Raw genomic sequence first — 18,650 nt, forward strand, 5'->3', positions numbered from 1 at the left:
ACTCAGAATTACAACCTATGTACTGATCTTAAATCCAAATTTAATATTCTTTTCATTGTACTACTTTGCCACAACATTTGGTTAAGGATGGACCCTGAAGTGATCTAATTAATTTTCTTCTGCAAACACCAATATTTTATCTTAGTCTTTGAAAGGAAGAGTAAAACAGAAATAACAACAGTTTTTATAAAGATTTTTAAATGCCAGGCATTAAAATGTCTACATCTGCACTATATTTTATAATTGTTGTCATCATCACATTGAAAAATACTTATTAAGCCATTGACTCTGTATAGTGCTGTGGTAAGCAATGTATAAAGAGAACTACATGGAGACAATTCCCATTTCACTGGGTGGAAAAGAGAAGCTAAAACAGAGTCACAATATGAAGAATATAGATCTGTTCCAGTGGGTGAAGAAATATGAAGATGAAGAATTATGAAGATTATGAATTATGAAGATTAAAGTGTGTGGTTTTTTTTTCTTTTGTTTTTATAGTTAAAAGCTGTTTAAAAGCAAAATAATCAAGGCCCTGGCTAGGTAACCCAGTTGGGTAGGTCATTGTTGCAACACACAATATTTTGGGTTTGATCCCTGGTCAGAGCACTTATAAGAATCACCAGTGGATTCATAAATAAGTGGAACACAAATCAAGGTCTCTGTCTCCCCTTCCTCTCTCCCTTTAAAACCAATTTTTAAAAATGTTAAAGTAAAAAGCAAAATAACCATACAACTGTAAAAGTGGAAGAAACCTTAAGGATCATTCAGACCAAACTCCCCAAAGTACAAGCCCTCACCCCCGTACTGTCTGTGTCCATTGGTTTTGCTCATATGCATGCATACAAGTCCATTGATTGATCTCTTATCCCCTCACCCCCTGCCTTCTCTTATAGGTTGTATAGTCTGTTCGATGCTTCTATGTCTCTGGTTCTATTTTGTTCATCAGTTTATGTTATTCATTATATTCCACAAATGAGTGAGATCATGTGATATTTATTTTTCTCTGACTGGCTTATTTCACTTAGCACAATGCTCTCTAGTACCATCCATGCTGTTGAGAATGGTAAGAATTCTATTTTTTTTTTTTTTTTTTACAGCAGCATATAATTCATTGTGTAGATATAACACAGTTTTCTAATCCACTCGTCTGCTGGTGGGCACTTAGGCTGTTTTCAAATCTTAGTTGTTGTAAATTGTGCTGCAGTGAACATAGGGGTCCATATATCCTTTCTGATTGGTGTTTCTGATTTCTTGGGATACATTCCTAGAAGTGGGATTACTGGGTCAAATGGAAGTTCCATTTTTAATTTTTTGAGTAAATGCCATACTGTTCTCCACAGTGGCTGCACCAGTCTGCATTCCCACCAGCAGTGCAAGAGGGTTCCTTTTTCTCTGCATCCTCTCTAGCCCTTGTCATTTGTTGATGATAGCCATTCTGACAGGTGTGAGATGGTACCTCATTGTTGTTTTGACTTGGATCTCTCAGATGATTAGTGACTTTGAGCATGTTTTCATATGTCTCCTAGCCTTCTTTATGTCCTCTTTCAAAAAGTATCTATTTAGGTCTTTTGCCCATTTTTTGATTGGATTTTTTTATCTTCATTTTGTTAAGTTGTATGAGTCCCCTATGAATTATGGAGATTAAACACTTATCAGAGATAACATTGGCAACTATGTTCACCTATGCTGTGGGCTATCTTGTTGTTTTGTTGATGGTTTCTTTTGCTGTGTAGAAGCTTTTTATTTTTATGTAGTCCCATTTGTTTATTTTCTCATTAGATTTCATTGCCCTAGGAGTTGTATCGATAAAGATATTGTTATGACATATGTCTGCTATTTGCTGCCTATGGAGTCTTCTAAGATTTTTATGGTTTCCTGCTTTACGTTTAAGTCCTTTATCCATTTTGAGTTTATTTTTGTATGTGGTGTAGGTTGGTGGTCTAATTTAATTTTTTTTGCAAGCATCTGTCCAATTTTCCCAATACCATTTATTGAAGAGACTCTCTTGACTCCTTTGTATGCTCTTGCTTCCTTTGTTAGATATTAATTGAGTATAATGGCTTGGGTTGATCTCTGGGTTCTCTGTTCTGTTCCATTGGTCTATATGTCTGTTCTTGTGCCAGTACTAGGAAGTTTTGGGAACAATGGCTTTGTAATATAGCTTGATATCTGTATTGTGATCCCTCTAACATCGTTCTTCTTTCTCAATAATGCTGCAGCTAAGCAGGTTCTTCTTTTTACTCCAGATGAATTTTTGGAGAGTTTATTCTACGTCTTTGAAATATGCTGTTGGTATTTGAATGGGAATTGCATTGAATCTATAAATTGCTTTGGGTAGTATGGATATTTTAATGATATTGATTCTACCAATCCATGAACACAGTATATTCTTCCATTTGTTTATGTCTTCCTCTATCTCTTTTTTCAGCATCCTGAAATTTTCTGAGTACAGGTCCTTTACCTCGTTGGTTAAATTTATTCCTAGGTATCTTAATTTGTTGCAATGGTAAAGGGGATGTGATTTTTTGGGTTTTTTGTTTTTGTTTTTGTTTCTCTTTCTGTGAGCTCATTATTGGTGTATAAAAAAGCAATAGATTTCTGGGTGTTAATTTATATCCTGCTACATTGCTGAATTTACTTATTAAGTCTAGTAGGTTTATTAATGGAATCTTATGGTTTTTGATGTACACCTGTGAATAACGACAATTTTACTTACTCTTTTCCAATTTGGATGCCTTCTATTTCTTCTTGTCTGATTGCTATGCAGACCAAACTTTATTTTATAGGTCAGAAAACTGCATATGAGAGAGGCAAAGCAACTTGCCCAAAGTTACAGAAAATTAAAGACATTCTCAGGATTACAAAGTATAGATGCTGAATCCAAATTTAATGTTTTATTCACTGCACTATTTACATTTCAAAATTATTATAGACTAAAGGCCCAGTGCATGAAATTTGTGCATGGGAGGAGGGTGTCCCTCAGCCCAATCTGCACCCTCTCCAATCAGGAACCCCTTAAGGGATGTCCAACTGCCCATTTAGGCCCAATCCCTCTCACAAACCAGGACTGCTAGCTCCCAATTGCTCGCCTGTCTGCCTTCCTAATTGCTCTTAACTGCTTCTTCCTGCCAGCCTGATCACCCCCTAACCCCTCCCCTGCCAGCCTTATTGCCCCTAACTTCCCTCCCCTGAAGGCCTGGTCACCTCTAACTGCCCTCCCCTGCAGGCCTGGTCCCCCCAACTGCTCTCCCCTGCTCGCCATCTTGTGGCAGCCATCTTGTGTCTACATGGGGGCAACCATCTTGTGTTGGAATGATGGTCAATTTGCACATTACTCTTTTATTAGATAGGATGGAGGCCTGATGAATGGATGGAGGATGGCTGGTTTGCTCTGAAAGGTGTCCTGGATCAGGGTGGGGGTTCCCTTCGGGTGTGGGGTGGCCTGGGCGAGGGGCCTGTGGTGGTTTGCAGGCCAGCCACACCCTCTGGTGACCCAAGCAGAGGCCCTGGTATCTAGAATTTATTTATCTTCTATAATTGAAACTTTGTAGCGTTGAGTGGAGTCCAGGGCTGACCAGGGTGTGTGGGAAGCTTGGCTTCCTCCATTACTGGGGAAACCCAAGCCTCCTGCTTGCTCTGTGGCGCAGCCATCTTGGGTGGGTTAATTTGCATACTCACTCCTGATTGGCTGGTGGGCATGGCTTGTGGGTGTAGCAGAGGTATGATAAATTTGCATATTACTCTTTTATTAGAATGCTATCTCAAAGATTCAAAAAATTTAAGGTTAGAATTATAGGATTAGTTTAAGAGAAGAACAATGAAAAGATTAAAGGCAAAACAAGAGCATGTCTGGAGGAATAAAAAGTTTAAGAGGCAAGTGGAAATAGGGGGACAAGTTAACAGTCTCTCTTACAAATGAGTAGTGTGATGTGTGGAATGTAACAGAGAACATAGCACTGAGTGACAGAATACCTGGGGTCTGCCTCTCCTTAGCTCCAGGACTGTGGGTCAGTTATGATCTCTTCTTTCATGATTGAACTGAATTCCCTCAGAGGTATCCTTTCCTTCTCTCACATGTTACAATTCTATTATTTGATGAGCACCAAAACAGGTAGTTTTGGAAAGATAATCCTATATTGTTATGGATCACATCTGAAAAGATAGTAGTCCTGTACTAAGAATAATGATTTCTGCCGAAACCGGTTTGGCTCAGTGGTAGAGCCTCGGTCTGCGGACTGAGAGGTCCCGGGTTCGATTCCGGTCAAGGGCATGTGCCTTGGTTGCGGGCACATCCCCAGTGGGGCGTGTGCAAGAGGCAGCTGGTCGATGTTTCTCTCTCATCGACGTTTCTAGCTCTCTATCTCTTTCCCTTCCTCTCTGTAAAAAATCAATAAAATATATTTTTTTTAAAAAAAGAATAATGATTTCTTTTAATAAAAACTTCAAAAACTCAAATGAAATGAAAACAAACAAAAATACTTCCTGATTTTCTGAGTTTCTTTATCATACAGGAGGATTTGGTTTTGGTCTTTAATTACTTGTATCTTATACCCATGCATGGGAGCCCAATTTTCTGTTGTGGTCCATATCTATGTATGTCAAATATATTAATTATTTTGAGTTATTTCTAAGGAAAATATTTTTTAAATTATTTGTTTAAAATAATGTAAACCTAAGCTCCAAATTGCAGGTGTTAAGTTAGGTTAGATAATGTTCCTCTGGTGGAATGAGTGTTCCTTTCTCTTGACTTTCTCCAGGGAAATGGTGTGGTTAAAGAGGATATTCATTCTTTTTTTTTTTTTTTTTTAATTGGGATGACATCTACACTAATAAAAGAGAAAGATGCAAACTGACCATACGTTCACAACACCCACCAGCCAATCAGAAGTGCTTATGCAAATTAGCCCAACAAAGATGATGGGTTAATTTGCATATGCAGGCACTGAGCAGCCAGGGTGGGATGCCTGTGCCATTGCCATGGCAATAACGCAGCTTGGGAAGGTGGAAAGGCAGCTCCAGCCCAAGCGAAGGCAGTGCCGGCAGCCAGGGGAAGGAAGGCTGATTCTTGCACGAATCTTCATGCTTTGGGCCTCTAATTAGTTAATAAAATTATATAGGTTTCAACTGTACAATTCTGTAATATACCATCTATATGTTGTAGTGTGTGTTTACCACCCCAAGTCAAGTCTCCTTTGGTGAGTATTTATCCCCCTCTTTACCCTCTTCTATCTCCTTTCCTTCTTGTAATCACTTTACTGTTGTCTCTGTTTTGTTTTTGTTTTTTTCTTAATCCAATCATCTTTTTCACCCAGCTCCCCAGCCCCAGCCCCTCTGATAGTTGTCAGTCTCTTCATCTATGAGTCTGTTTCTATTTTGTTAGTTTTATTTGTTCATTAAATTCCACATATAAGTGAAATCATATGGTGTTTGTCTTTATCTGACTGGCTTATTTCACTTAGCATAATAGTCTCCAGGACCATCAATGCTATTGTAAAAGGTACACTTTCCTTCTTTTTTATGGCCAAGTAGTATTCCATTGCATAAATGTACCGTGGCATTTTTATCCACTCTTCTTGATGGGCTCTTGGGCAATTCATTCTTGCACTGTCCTCAGAAAAAAAAAAGACAAGGTCACAGTTGGCTGTTTTCTGTTATGTGTTAAAATACAGTTACCAGGTAGTCCAGTTGAGGCCAAGCTGGCCCTAAAATAAATTTAACAAACTCCTGATCCAGGTTAGGAGCAGGGTGCAATTCAGTTTTTGTTGTGTGTTGTGTGTGTTTTTCTTGATGTGCTGAACAAAAGTGCCAAGCATGTGCTTATGAATCTTAAAGTACAGAGTTGTAATTGTAACTCATTTCAGCAAAAAGCCAGGCTTGTTTAAGGCAAATTTAAATAAGCTATGTACTTTACACGGCCCATTTTCTGAGATAAGAGCCAGGAGCATCTCATGCCATGCATTTAGAGACAACCTACAGAGTTCTGTCAAAGTTCTTTCTGTTTGAGGTTATGTCATTTGTGTGTTTTGTCTAGATGGCACTAAATATCTGGATATTTAGAAACATCTAGATGATGAACTTAAAATTGTTTTATGTTTGGCACTATAATCAAGAAACATTTTCTTTTTTTTTCTTTTAAAAAAAATATATTTTATTAATTTTTTACAGAGAGGAAGGGAGAGAGAGAGCTGGAAACGTCAATGAGAGAGAAACATCGACCAGCTGCCTCTTGCACACCCCCTACCGGGGATGTGCCCACAACTAACATACACGCTCCTGACCTGAATTGAACCTGAGACCTTTCAGTCTGCAGACCTATGCTCTACCACTGAGCCAAACCAGTTTCGGCAAGAAACATTTTCAGTCAATAGCATTGATATCAACAGCCTTTGAACATGCATATATTTCATTTTATTTTAGATTGACATGAGTAAAAATTTTTATAGCCGTAACATTTTAACTCAGTTTTGCATATTGACTTCCTCTTGTAAGAATTATAGCTTGACATGCCATAAACTATAAAGCAAGTAAAATACCTCTGAAGTTTTAGAACCTTCTCACTCATTGTCTGTTGATCTGTCTTTTTTTTTTTTTTTTTCTTACATTGAAAATTTGATCTTTGCCTTATTGGAACCATGAAGAAATCGAAAACTGAATAGACCTTTTTATAATACACAGTCATTGTTTGTACTTGCAAAATTGGATTAAGAAATCACTGGTATTCTTACATGTGTTTTTTTTGCCAAAGAAAATTCAGCACATTTCTGCTTAGCCTTGAAATTTCTACCAACCAGACTGAGTGATTGTGTACCACCCACACTCTTCTTGGCGTCCTCAGTTCCCCTGGGAAATCTCAGCTTGAAACCTATGTAACATGTATAAATTCCTCTTATGCCTTCCCCTGTGACACCTGTCCTGCAGGTGAAATAATTCCCTAGCTGTACCACATTATAAGGCTTAGCATTTAAACCAGTAAAAAATCAAGTAAACATATTTTCTGTTTCCCCTTTCCATGCTGTTCTGTACCCAAATATATTTTTATTGATTTCAGAGAAGAGGGGAGAAGGAGACATAGAAACATCAATGTCGAGAAAGAATCATTGATTGGCTGCCTTCTGCACGCCCCCTACTGGGGATCGAGCCTGCAACCTAAGCCCTTACCTAGACTGAACCACGACTTCCTGGTCCATAGGTAGACGCTCAACCACTGAACCACAATGGCCCAGCTGTACCCAAAATTATAGACGACAACCTTCTATATGATCAGCACACCTTTCTTTGTGCTTCCTTTACTATTTTTAGGTATCAAATCCCACTTGGGTGTAATTAAGTACTTTCTTGAATATGAGCATATTAGAAAGCGTGTAATGAACACAGTTTCCTTCTTTAGTTTGCAAATACTTGAATTATTCAAAACCCTTTTTCTCTCCCTTTCATCACACACACACACACACACACACACACACACACACACATATACAAGCACACACACACACACACATACCACTCACAGCTTTAAAAAATTAACATAAGAAATTAAATGTTATAATTAATATAATGATCAAACTGTTCTAATTAGCAGCTCCCCCTTGCATTACTAGATTCTAGTACTATCAAAAAAGTATCTATCTATTCATCTAAAAAAAATGAATACATTGTTTATCATTAGAGTAAGAAGAAATTTGTAATCTTAAAATATTTTTCTTTATGAAATTCATGCATGTATGTAAATCAAGTATTACAAAGTTTATTATAAACAAAGCTTCCTGAAACTGCAGTTCACTTCCGCACATCACTATCTGCTTCTCAGTCACTTCTCAGCCTCTTTCACCTCTTTCTTCTGCTATTTCTCCGTTTTTATATGACATTTCCCTCCATATTTCTAATTGAGTTGCTTTTGTGGTTTTTCCTTTATTAGTCAGTTGGGCATTATTTAACTTGCAACTCTAGAAGCTGTGAATTTAGCACTCTTACCTCACATACCCCTCCTTTCATTTGTTCCCTTCCCCACTTTCATTCTCTCAATATGGTTTTATCACAATTTTTGGACAAATGAATATTCTGTGTTTCCATAATTATTATCATATAAGTATTATTCATGAGTGAGCCAAGTAGTATATTATATTTCTTTTCTAGCACAAGTTTATTTTCCCCTAGAGTTAATAATTCCTTTTTTTTCCTTTTTTTTTTTTCCTACCACTAATTGTTTCCAAACTCTCCAAAAGCACTACAGTCAAACATATCAGGTCATCTATTGTTATCATTTGAAGGGGAGAAGGGGAGGTTGGGGAGACAGCTTTCTGGAATCCTTCCATCCTCCCTCTCCAAGTAGGATTAGTTGTTCTTTTTGCCTCCTTCAATGTCCAACCTTGCCTTTATCATTTCCTGAGAATTGCCCTCCTTTTCTCTAGTGTTAGTTCCCCAGTTTCCTTTATTTTTGTCTTCTTTGTAATGAGTTTACTCCACCCCTTTGTTAGAGCATATTGTCTAGTAGCTTCCTGAAATGAGGCAAGTAAGAGGCAATTTTAACAACTTTTTAATTTATAAATAACTTAAATATTACATGAGTGTAATCACGTAATTTTCCTATTAATGTTTTGCTCCACTTGCTGTGTATACACACAAGAATTAGGTATGCATGTACACTAAAAAAAAAATTTTTTTGAACCATTTTAAACTTAGTCCTATACATAATGGCCCTTTAGCCTAAATATTTCTCTATATATTTCATAGGAATAAAGGTACTATCTTATATATTTATAGTTCTATTATTAACTTTGATAAATTTAACATTGATACAATACTTTAATCTATTCTCCATATTCCTATGGATAAATTTTGTCAGTTGAATAGAAATGTTTTTTATGTTATTTTTTCCCTGCAGTACAGGATCCAGACTAGGACCAGACATTGCATTTAGTTGTCATGCCTCTTTAGACTCCTTTAATCTGAAACATTTCACAACCTATCTTTGACTTTTATGAACCTTAAAAAAAGAGAGAGAGAATAAAGTCTCACTTTCTTTTATTTTAAATAAAATGCTCCTCTTTTGGTTTCCTAATGTTGCTTTATGGTTAGATTCAAGTTATACACTCCTGATCACATTACAACATAAGTGCTATTCAATTCTTCTCCATTGGATAGGTGTTTTTTTAAAATATATTTTTATTGATTTCAGAGAGAAAGGGAGAGGGAGAAAGAGATAAAGACATCAATGATAAGAGAGTATCACTGATCGGCTGCCTCCTACATGCCCCACACTGGGGATCAAGCCTGCCACCCAGGCATATGCCTTGACCAGGAATCAAACTGTGACCTTCTGGTTGATAGATAGATGCTCAGCCTCTGAGTCAAGCTGGTTGGGCTGGATAGGTGTCTTTTTTATTGCAATAAGCTGCCTGTGGAAAGATACTTTAAAACCATACTAATATCCTCTTCACCACTGAAATTTCCCCCTAGATTTTGCATTCATTGATGATTCTTGCCTAAACCAATTTTTACTTTGATGATTGCAAATGATGATTGAACTATTGTACTCTTTTTACATTTATCAGTAAGCACTCAGCATTCTACTGAAAGCAAAGCACTCCCTTTTCATTCATCATCCATCCATTCATCCTTCTGTCTACTATCTACCTACCTATTATCTATCTATCTATCTATCTATCTATCTATCTATCTATCTATATCTATCTATCTATCTACTATCTAATGTATATATTTATCATCTCTCTATCATTATTATGTACTACTCAAAAATTCCCCCCCCCCCCCCCAGTGGTTTATAGTCCCTATTCTCTCTTTCTAGGATTCCTTTCTCTCTTTCTAGGATTCCTTTTTTTTTTTTTTTTTTTTTTTTTTTAATTTGGCATGGTCTTCTAATTCTTGTTTCTTATTGTCCTTACTTAATGGATATGGTGTATACTCTTGTCTCATAGTATTATTATTTTTTTAAATATATTTTATTGATTTTTTTTACAGAGAGGAAGAGAGAGGGATAGAGAGTTAGAAACTTCAATGAGAGAGATTCATCGATCAGCTGCCTCTTGCACACCCCCTACTGGGGATGTGCCCGCAACCAAGGTACATGCCCTTGACCAGAATCGAACCTGGGACCTTTCAGTCCGCAGTCCGACGCTCTATCCAGTGAACCAAACCAGTTTTGGCTCACAGTATTATTAAACCTGTTTTCTACTCCCTACATTATTACTTTCTCTTTTCTCTGAGCTCTCTCCCCAAAGGAAACAGAGGTAAAGATAAGGACTTAACCCACCTTTTTAACTAAAAATGTAAACAAAAATTTGAATGGGGTTGAGAGAATCAAAGTCCAAGATTACAGTTAGTACTCTGTCCACCTGCACATAATCCATTCTTGTTCAAGTGGAATGGCTGCTGGGTGTGAGTTTTGTGCACGTGCTTTGTGATCAAGAGGAAAGAGGATCCTATAGTATTAGTGTAGAAGGTAAAGTGTGATGTCACTGCTCACATAAGGGTGTCAAGACAAACTATTTATGCCATATTTTATATAATATGTAAATTTGTATCTCATCTGCACCAACCCACATAACTCTGCAAGATAAATCTAGAAAAATAGATCATTAAGAAAGCCCAGTAATGAAAATCATCATATGGATATAATACAAATGATCTACATTTCACCATTTAAAAGACAAAAACAGCATAGGATACAGGAATGGATTTAATAGGAAGTTCAACCAAAAAACAGAGCTTAATTTTCATATGTTCAACAACTAATGTTCAACACCTATGTATGTGCCAGGTACCATACTCAGAGTTATTTCCTAGATTTTCTTTCTAGGTTTTCATCATTAGCCTCAGCAGGAGAAAAATGTGTTTTGACGGACAAGTTACAATGGTGAGACAGGGAAACTGTGGTCAACTCTATGCAGCAATAAAACAAGGGAAACTGTGGTTGATTCTATACAATAATAAACTGGAGAGTGATTGTAAAATATAGTCTGCCAAGGGTGCTGTTTGATTTATCTCAGAGGGGTTTGCCTATAAATTAATACGTATAAAAAAATTATAATTCCATAATTAACTGAAAATTACAAAATTTTGCTGAACCAATGGTTTATTTATAAATATTCACTAGATAAAGGGGAAGAAAACTCATTTATTATTCAGGATTTTCAACTTGACACTCCATTAAAACTTGACAGAGTTTTAGTTAAATTTTATGGTAAAGGGAGAAAAGGATATTTTTCTAGTTTTACCCAAAATTCCTTCACAGAATTTGTTGTTGGTGAGAGTTAGAGAGAAGAAGGATTGTGGAACCCTCCACAATATATTGTTGAATGAAAAAAAGAGGTCATGATATGTATCATCATATCCAGTATGTACTTAAAATTAATATTTATTCATCTACACTAATAAAAGAGAAATATTCAAATTTACCATACCTCCACGACGCCCACCAGCCAATCAGGAGTAAGTATGCAAATTAACACAACAAAGATGGTGGGTTAATTTGCATACACTGGTGCAGAGTGAAGACTGAAGGCTCTGGCCTGAGCAAAAACTGAAGACTGAAGACAAGTGAAGACTGAAGAGGCTTGGCTTCTCTGCTGCAGCTGGAGCGGAGAAGCCTAGCCTTGGCTTAGCCTCATGGCTTGGCTTCTCTACTGTAGCTGGAGCAAAGGCCTGGGTCCCGGGTGCCAGAAGAAAACTGGTGCTGGCAGCCAGGGGAAGGAAGGTCTTTTGCACAAATATTCATGCAGCGGGCCTCTAGAATATTTATAAAGGCCTAGAAATATTTGTACAAATTGTTTTAAAAGACTATATCAAATTTTCAGGCTATGTTAGACCAACTGATGACCATCTTTAGTTCCTACATGTCAAGTATAAGCAATGATATGGAACAAAATAAATGCTAATACATTGCTAATGGGAGTGAAAGTTGGTACACCACTTTTAAGAGAAATCTGGAATGTAATATCAGAAAAATGCAAAATAAAAGTGATAAGGTACCATTTTGTGCACATCAGATCAAAAACAATTTTAAATTATTATAATATTAAGTATAGGCAATCAAGTGTGAAAGTACATACACTCTATATGCTTGATGCAGTATAAATCCAGAGGACCACATTGAAGAGCATTTTGAAAATCTCTAGTAAACTTGAAAATTGGCATACTCTGTGACTCAGACATTGCATGTTTTCCTTTTATTTCAATTCTTGATGGATTGAACTATATCATCAAGTAGACTTTTCAGAAATGATTTATCTCCAGAATCCATTGCCTTTCTGAGGTTATCTATTGCCAGTATGTTGCTTGCTCATATCTGTAGCCTGAATGACACGTGCTATAGAATTTTTCAGTCAAACCCCTTATCACTCAAAACATTTAGATCTTGCTTCACTGATTTCAGATAAAAGTTTCTGTGAATAAGTCAGAAAACAAGCCTGATTTCTTTTCCCTGTGTAGGTGGTTTGACCACTTTTCCAGGAGGACTGATCCACCCCCACTTCTCCCTCCCTGCTCCTCTTCCTCCCCACCCCACACATTCACAACCTTATTATCTGTGTCCATGGGCTATGTATATATGCATACAAGTTCTTTGATCTCTTCCCACCCCCACTCCCTTTCCTCACCTTCTCAGTCCCCTACACACATACTCACCTCCCCTCTGAGATTGGACAGTTTATTCCAAGCTTCTATGTCTCTGGATACATTTTGTTCATCAGTTTATTTTGTTCATTAGATTCTACATATGAGTGTGATCTGGATAAAATGTGAAGCCTCCACTCAGACTATGAGTATAAAAGCTCATGTTCATGGGCTGTGGTTTTGTTCTGTCCTTTATCTGCCTGAGATAGAGCAGAAAGGGGCTGGAGAGGGTTGAGACTTGGAGTGGATGAGCACATGGAGCTTTATTATCACCTTCTCTAAGGAGCCCTACATACACAGGTCATTCTATGAAGTTGGGTAAAGAGAGTCTGTCTTAGTAGACAAATAGAGCTGAGTCTTGAACAACACAGGTTTGAATTGCATGGGTATACTTATATATGGATTTTTTTCAATGAAAATATTGGAAAATTTTTGGATATTTGTGACAATTTGAAAAAAACTCCGAATGAACCATATAGCCTGGAAATATGGAAAAATTAAGAAAAAGTTAGGTGTGTCATGAATGTATAAAATATATGTAACTTTTTTCTTTATGATTTCCTTAATAACCTTTTCTTAGCTTACTTTATTGGGAGAATACAGTATATAAAATGCATGTAACATTACATATATGTTAATTGACTGTTTATGTTATTGGTAAGGCTTCTGGTCAACAGTAGGCTGTTAATAGTTAAGTTTTGGGGGAGTCAAAGGTTGTTTATGAATTTTCGACTGTGCAGGTCATCAGTTCAAGAGTCAGCTGTAGTTGGGGCAATGACGTTCTCTTTTTGAATGTTTCTCTGTTTCAGGACCATCAAGGTGATATACTTAGTGTGAAAGCATTGGGTATTTCAGCTTTTGGTTTGGTATGTCCTAATATTTCTCCCTCCCACCCACCATCCAGAGACTTATTTACTGCTAAAAAAAAAAAAAAAAAAAAAAAAAAAAAAAAAAAAAAGCCCCCAAAAATCCTCTTTTACTTTTCACCTGGACTAAGTGAAAAAAAGGCAACTTCTGTGAGTTTTTCTAAATTAGGCTCATGAGCTATCTGAGTTTGGAGATAGGGATTTCAACTTATAAGTTATTTACCTTTTGTCATCTATATTCCCAAACTTCATGCCACCAAACCTAAATGGTTTTCTAGATTTTTTTTTCTGTCTACTACATTTCTCTCTTGAGAAATTCAAGAGTCTATTTCCAACATCCCTTTTTAATTTGAAAAAATTTGTGTTAATATCTGATTATATTTATTGACTTTTGTAGAATGAGATAGAAACTCTGGCATGGTTTCAGCATTAGTTGTATATTCTTTGCTCTTTTTACTTTTATTTTGTACTTTTGGCTTATTTTGGAGGGTGAAATTATTTTGCGATCTTACATTTTAACTGTCAGCTAAAGGTCTTTCTAAGTTCATATTGTATATATTCTCTCTGTTGTGAATGTGGTTGGGTTAAGTATAGATTATTTACATTGAAGTTTTCTATGACAAATTGTGCCTTCAAATTCTTATTTGAATTTTTTCACCTGGTCTTCTTAAAAAAAAAATGTGGCCATCATTGCTGTTTCTATATTCTTCTTTTTAAAAAATATTTATTTTTTAAAATAAATATTGAAGTATTACATAAGTCCCCTTATCCCCAATTGACCTCTTCCAGCCCAGCCCACCCCCCAGCCCAGGCCTTCACCACCCTATTGTCTGTGTCCATGGGTTGTGCATATATGCATACAAGTTCACTGGTTGATCTCTTCCCACCCACCCTCCCCTATCTTCCCTCTGAGATTCGGCAGTCTGTTCCATGATTCTGTGTCCCTGGATCTATCTTTGTTCATCAGTTTATTTGCTCATTAGATTCCACAAACAAGTGAGATCATGTGATACTTATCTTTCTTTGACTGGCTTATTTCGCTTAGCATGGTCCATCCATACTGTTGCAAATGGTAAGAGTTCTTTCTTGATAAGGAGCCATGGATCAGGCTGTTGGGCTGTTGGACCTCAAAAGGAGGGAGGGGATAAAAGGGAGAGATCAACCAAAGGACTTGTGTGCATACATATGAGCCTAACCAGTGGTCAGGACAATAGGGGGTGGGGGCATGAGTGGGGAGAAGTGGGAGATTAGAATGGGGGAGGGGGTGGTTTGAGGACAAATACGTGATACCTTAATCAATAAAGAAATTTAAAAAAGAAAATAATCTTCTAATTAAAAAAAAGATAATGTAGACTTAGTCAACTTAAGTCTCTGATCCTGTTTCTGCATTTGCAAAATAAACTAGTAAAGAAATGAAAAAAAAAAGAGTTCTTTCTTTTTTACAGCTGTGTAGTACTCCATTGTGTAAATGTACCAGTTTTTTTAATCCACTCATCTGCTGATGGGCACTTAGGCTGTTTCCAAATCTTAGCTATTGTAAATTGCACTGCTATGAATAAAGGGGTCCATACATTCTTTCTGATTGGTGTTTTGGGTTTCTTAGAGTATATTCCTAGAAGTGGAATCACTGGATCAAATATAAGTTCATTTTTAATCTTTTGAGGAAACTCCATACTGTTTTCCATAATGGCTATATACTTATTCTTATAAGCCCAGGAGATGAAAGATAGGATCTTTTTTTAAAAAAATGCATATGATTATTTTTAACTTTTGAAGAAAAAGTACTATAATAACATATTAGAGCAATCAATTCTATTTAGGTTAGTGAATAGTATTATCTTAAAGGTTATTTGTTCATTTCTAATTTTCCCTTTCATAAGTGTGAAAAAAAAGAAAAAAATTAATAACTTCTAAGACATTCTTGGATTAGGTTTTTACATAGTGATTTTTGTTAGTTGTGTGTTTTTTAACAAGTATAATAGATCCTATGTAGATATACCTAACATGCCATTATATAAAAGGTCACTTGAGCACTTATATGAGTAGTCTCACACTCAACTTTCAATAGGAAAATAGCATTAACAAGCCATTTGAAGAAATAAGTACAAATGGTCATTAAAAACAATTTCACATCATTAGTTTATCAAATACACTTAAATTACAATAAAAGGTGCATTTGTTTATCAAATTCACAAAGATGAAAAAAATAATTTTATTCTAAACATTGAACAGAGTGTAATGAGACACTTTGATATATTTTTTAAAAACTTGAATACAGCCGAAACCGGTTTGGCTCAGTGGTAGAGTGTCGGTTTGTGGACTGAAAGGTCCCGAGTTCGATTCCTGCAAGGGCATGTACCTTGGTTGTGGGCATATCCCCGGTAGGGGGTGTGCAAGAGGCAGCTGGTCGGTGTTTCTCTCTCATTGACGTTTCAAGCTCTCTATCTCTCTCCCTTCCTCTCTGTAAAAAAAACAATTAAAAAAAAAAAACTTGAATATACCTTGATGGAATGTAATTTGAAAATAAAAAATTGAGGCTATCCCAAGTAGGAAACTATCCCAAGTAGGAAACTATCCCAAGGAAATAATCAAGTACTAAGCATTTATTCTAATAAATAAGAAGAATATAAGTACTTATGTACAAGAACATTTATTGTACTATTACTTATAAGAAGAAAAAAAAAATTGAAAACAACCTAGTGTAAGTACTAGGAGAATGCCTAAATAAATTGTACTACTTAAGATGAAATATTATGCATTCATTTAAATTGTGTTTTGGAAGAATTTTAACAGCATGGGAAAGGTACAAGATGTAATGTTAAATGAAAGAAGCAGACCATTCGACTTATCCTATATAATAAAAGCCAAGCAACTGAATGGTAGAACAACCAGTCAACCAGTCGCTATGACATGCACTAACCATCAGGGGGGCAGATGCTCAGTGCAGGAGCTGCCTCCTGGTGGTCAGTGCACTCCCACAGTGGAAGTGCCGCTCTGCTGACCAGGATGAGTGGCGCTCTCACAGCAGGCTGATCCCTGCAGGCCATAAATCCCATGCACTAGGCCTCTAGTTTTAAATAATGATATACACATAAAATAAATCTGGAGAGAAAAACGTCAAAATATTATCAGTGATACTATCTGAGTAATGGGATGATAGGTGATAGTTATCTTTTTCTTTAAATTTCATTATATTTTCCAAATGTTTGTTAATAAGCATGCATTATTTTATTAAAATAATAAAAATAAAAAACCCAGTGTAGATTTAAAAATATGTATTATATTTACTATGCATACATAGTATCTATATATCACAACATGTCCCCAAAAAATTAGGGACATATTATACTAGTACATCCCAACATTAACATGATATGTAAGGTATTTCATGATATGTCTTCCACTTACTTTTCTCATTTTATTGTTACACTTCGCAGATTTTTACGCTTCATTTTAGCCATGCTGAACTACTTTCAATCTTCCTGAGGATGCATGTTTAAGTGCAGTGTTTTTCCTTCCTGGAATGTCTTGGGCTTGATTTCAGGAGCAGAGATTTTCATGCCTTTTGAGGAAAGACTTGTAAGAACAAGACAGGGCCTAAGTTCTAGGGCATCTGGGGTCTGAGGCAAAACCCTAAGACAGGAACTCAGGCTGAGGGTAAGAGGATGGAACTCCAGCTATCAGAATCAAAATCCCAAGGAACGCATTAAATTAGTACCTAGAGCCACTTGATGCTGAGTCCTCTAATGCTGGGCCACAACACTTTAATTCCCATTCTCTAAACAGAGATGGCCATATTTTCATCTAAAAACAAAATCAAATAAATCCTAAAGCTAAATTAAAAAAAAAATGTCATGATTATTGTCTCATTCTTTATCTCCATGAAAAGGAATGATGGAGAATGTTTTATATTGTTAATTCTTACTGAATAATCATTTACATCCACCTCTGGCAAACTTCATCTAAATATGAGCTCCTGAGTTTTTTCACATTGCGGAGTATGTAAAAATGACATTTATATGGCACACAAAGGTAAATCCAAGAGGACACTTGTGCACAAAGATGATCAGCCTCGGGTGTCTGTGGACCCAAGGCCCTGGCCAGCTTCCCTTAGGGCTGAAATGATCACTATCTCTGCACACCTAAGACACATCCCCCTCACACCAGCTCTGATCTACATCATTCCAGGCAGAGATACATCTGGTCTGATTGGAAATGTCCTCAGGAAAAGAGATTCTCCCCCTTTTCCTGAGTTAAATTTTTCCTCCGGCTCTTTCTCAGATTTTGCCACTTGAATAACAGCCAGGGATACCTTCTTTCAACCTTTGAGTACTAGTCTGCACCACCACCAACACGTTTAAGGACTTTATTTTATGTGTATGGCCATGTTTTCATTCTTTAGAGCAATTTTTTTCTGTCTCACTTTCTTTTGTGTAACACCCTTATCTAAAGCATACCTTACCTACAGTGACTAGAATATGACTTGCAGTTTCACGAATTGCTTAATAAGAATCCTTTCTCTCAGAAGTCACCAAAATTCTGTAAGTAGATAGAGATGTAAATCCGTTAAAATCAGCCAGTAGTTATTTTACTCCATTTGTGTGTGGGATGCTATAGTAGATCCTTAGGGAGGGACCAAGGAACAAAAAGAAAGAGAAAAAATAGTGTGGACCACTATTTTTTGGTGTTTTATTATTCGTTAAAAACAGAGGCTTGGTTCCACCTTTCTTATTCTCTGTTACAGGACTAGGCCTAAAAGTGTCCTGCTTAATTTTGTTGACCATTTTACAAAGAAATAATGGATAGGGTCCAAGGTATTTAAAAGAATGCTTATTTTTAAGGGAATAATTTAAATGATATCTATTAGAAACTACATGGGTTTAATTTCTTTCCACCAAGGATAGGAAAATGATGAAATATCTTTTAATTTTTTAAAACTTGCTGATTACCTCAACTAGTTCCTACTATAAGTGGTTGATGGAAGGAGTGGGAGTTTAAACTTTAGATTCGTTGTTTTTTTCTGTCCCTCCCCCCTTCCAGTGTAGAAGTGTCTGTGCTTAAAGCTGTATAATCATATACCTTTTTCTTCTACCAAATGCTTCCTTAAAATGATATGTACATCTCTTGTCCTAGAAAGTAGAAGCTTCTGCTCCA

Source organism: Pipistrellus hanaki (assembly GCF_964339955.1).
Source record: "Pipistrellus hanaki genome assembly, chromosome: 13".
Classification (NCBI taxonomy): domain Eukaryota; kingdom Metazoa; phylum Chordata; class Mammalia; order Chiroptera; family Vespertilionidae; genus Pipistrellus; species Pipistrellus hanaki.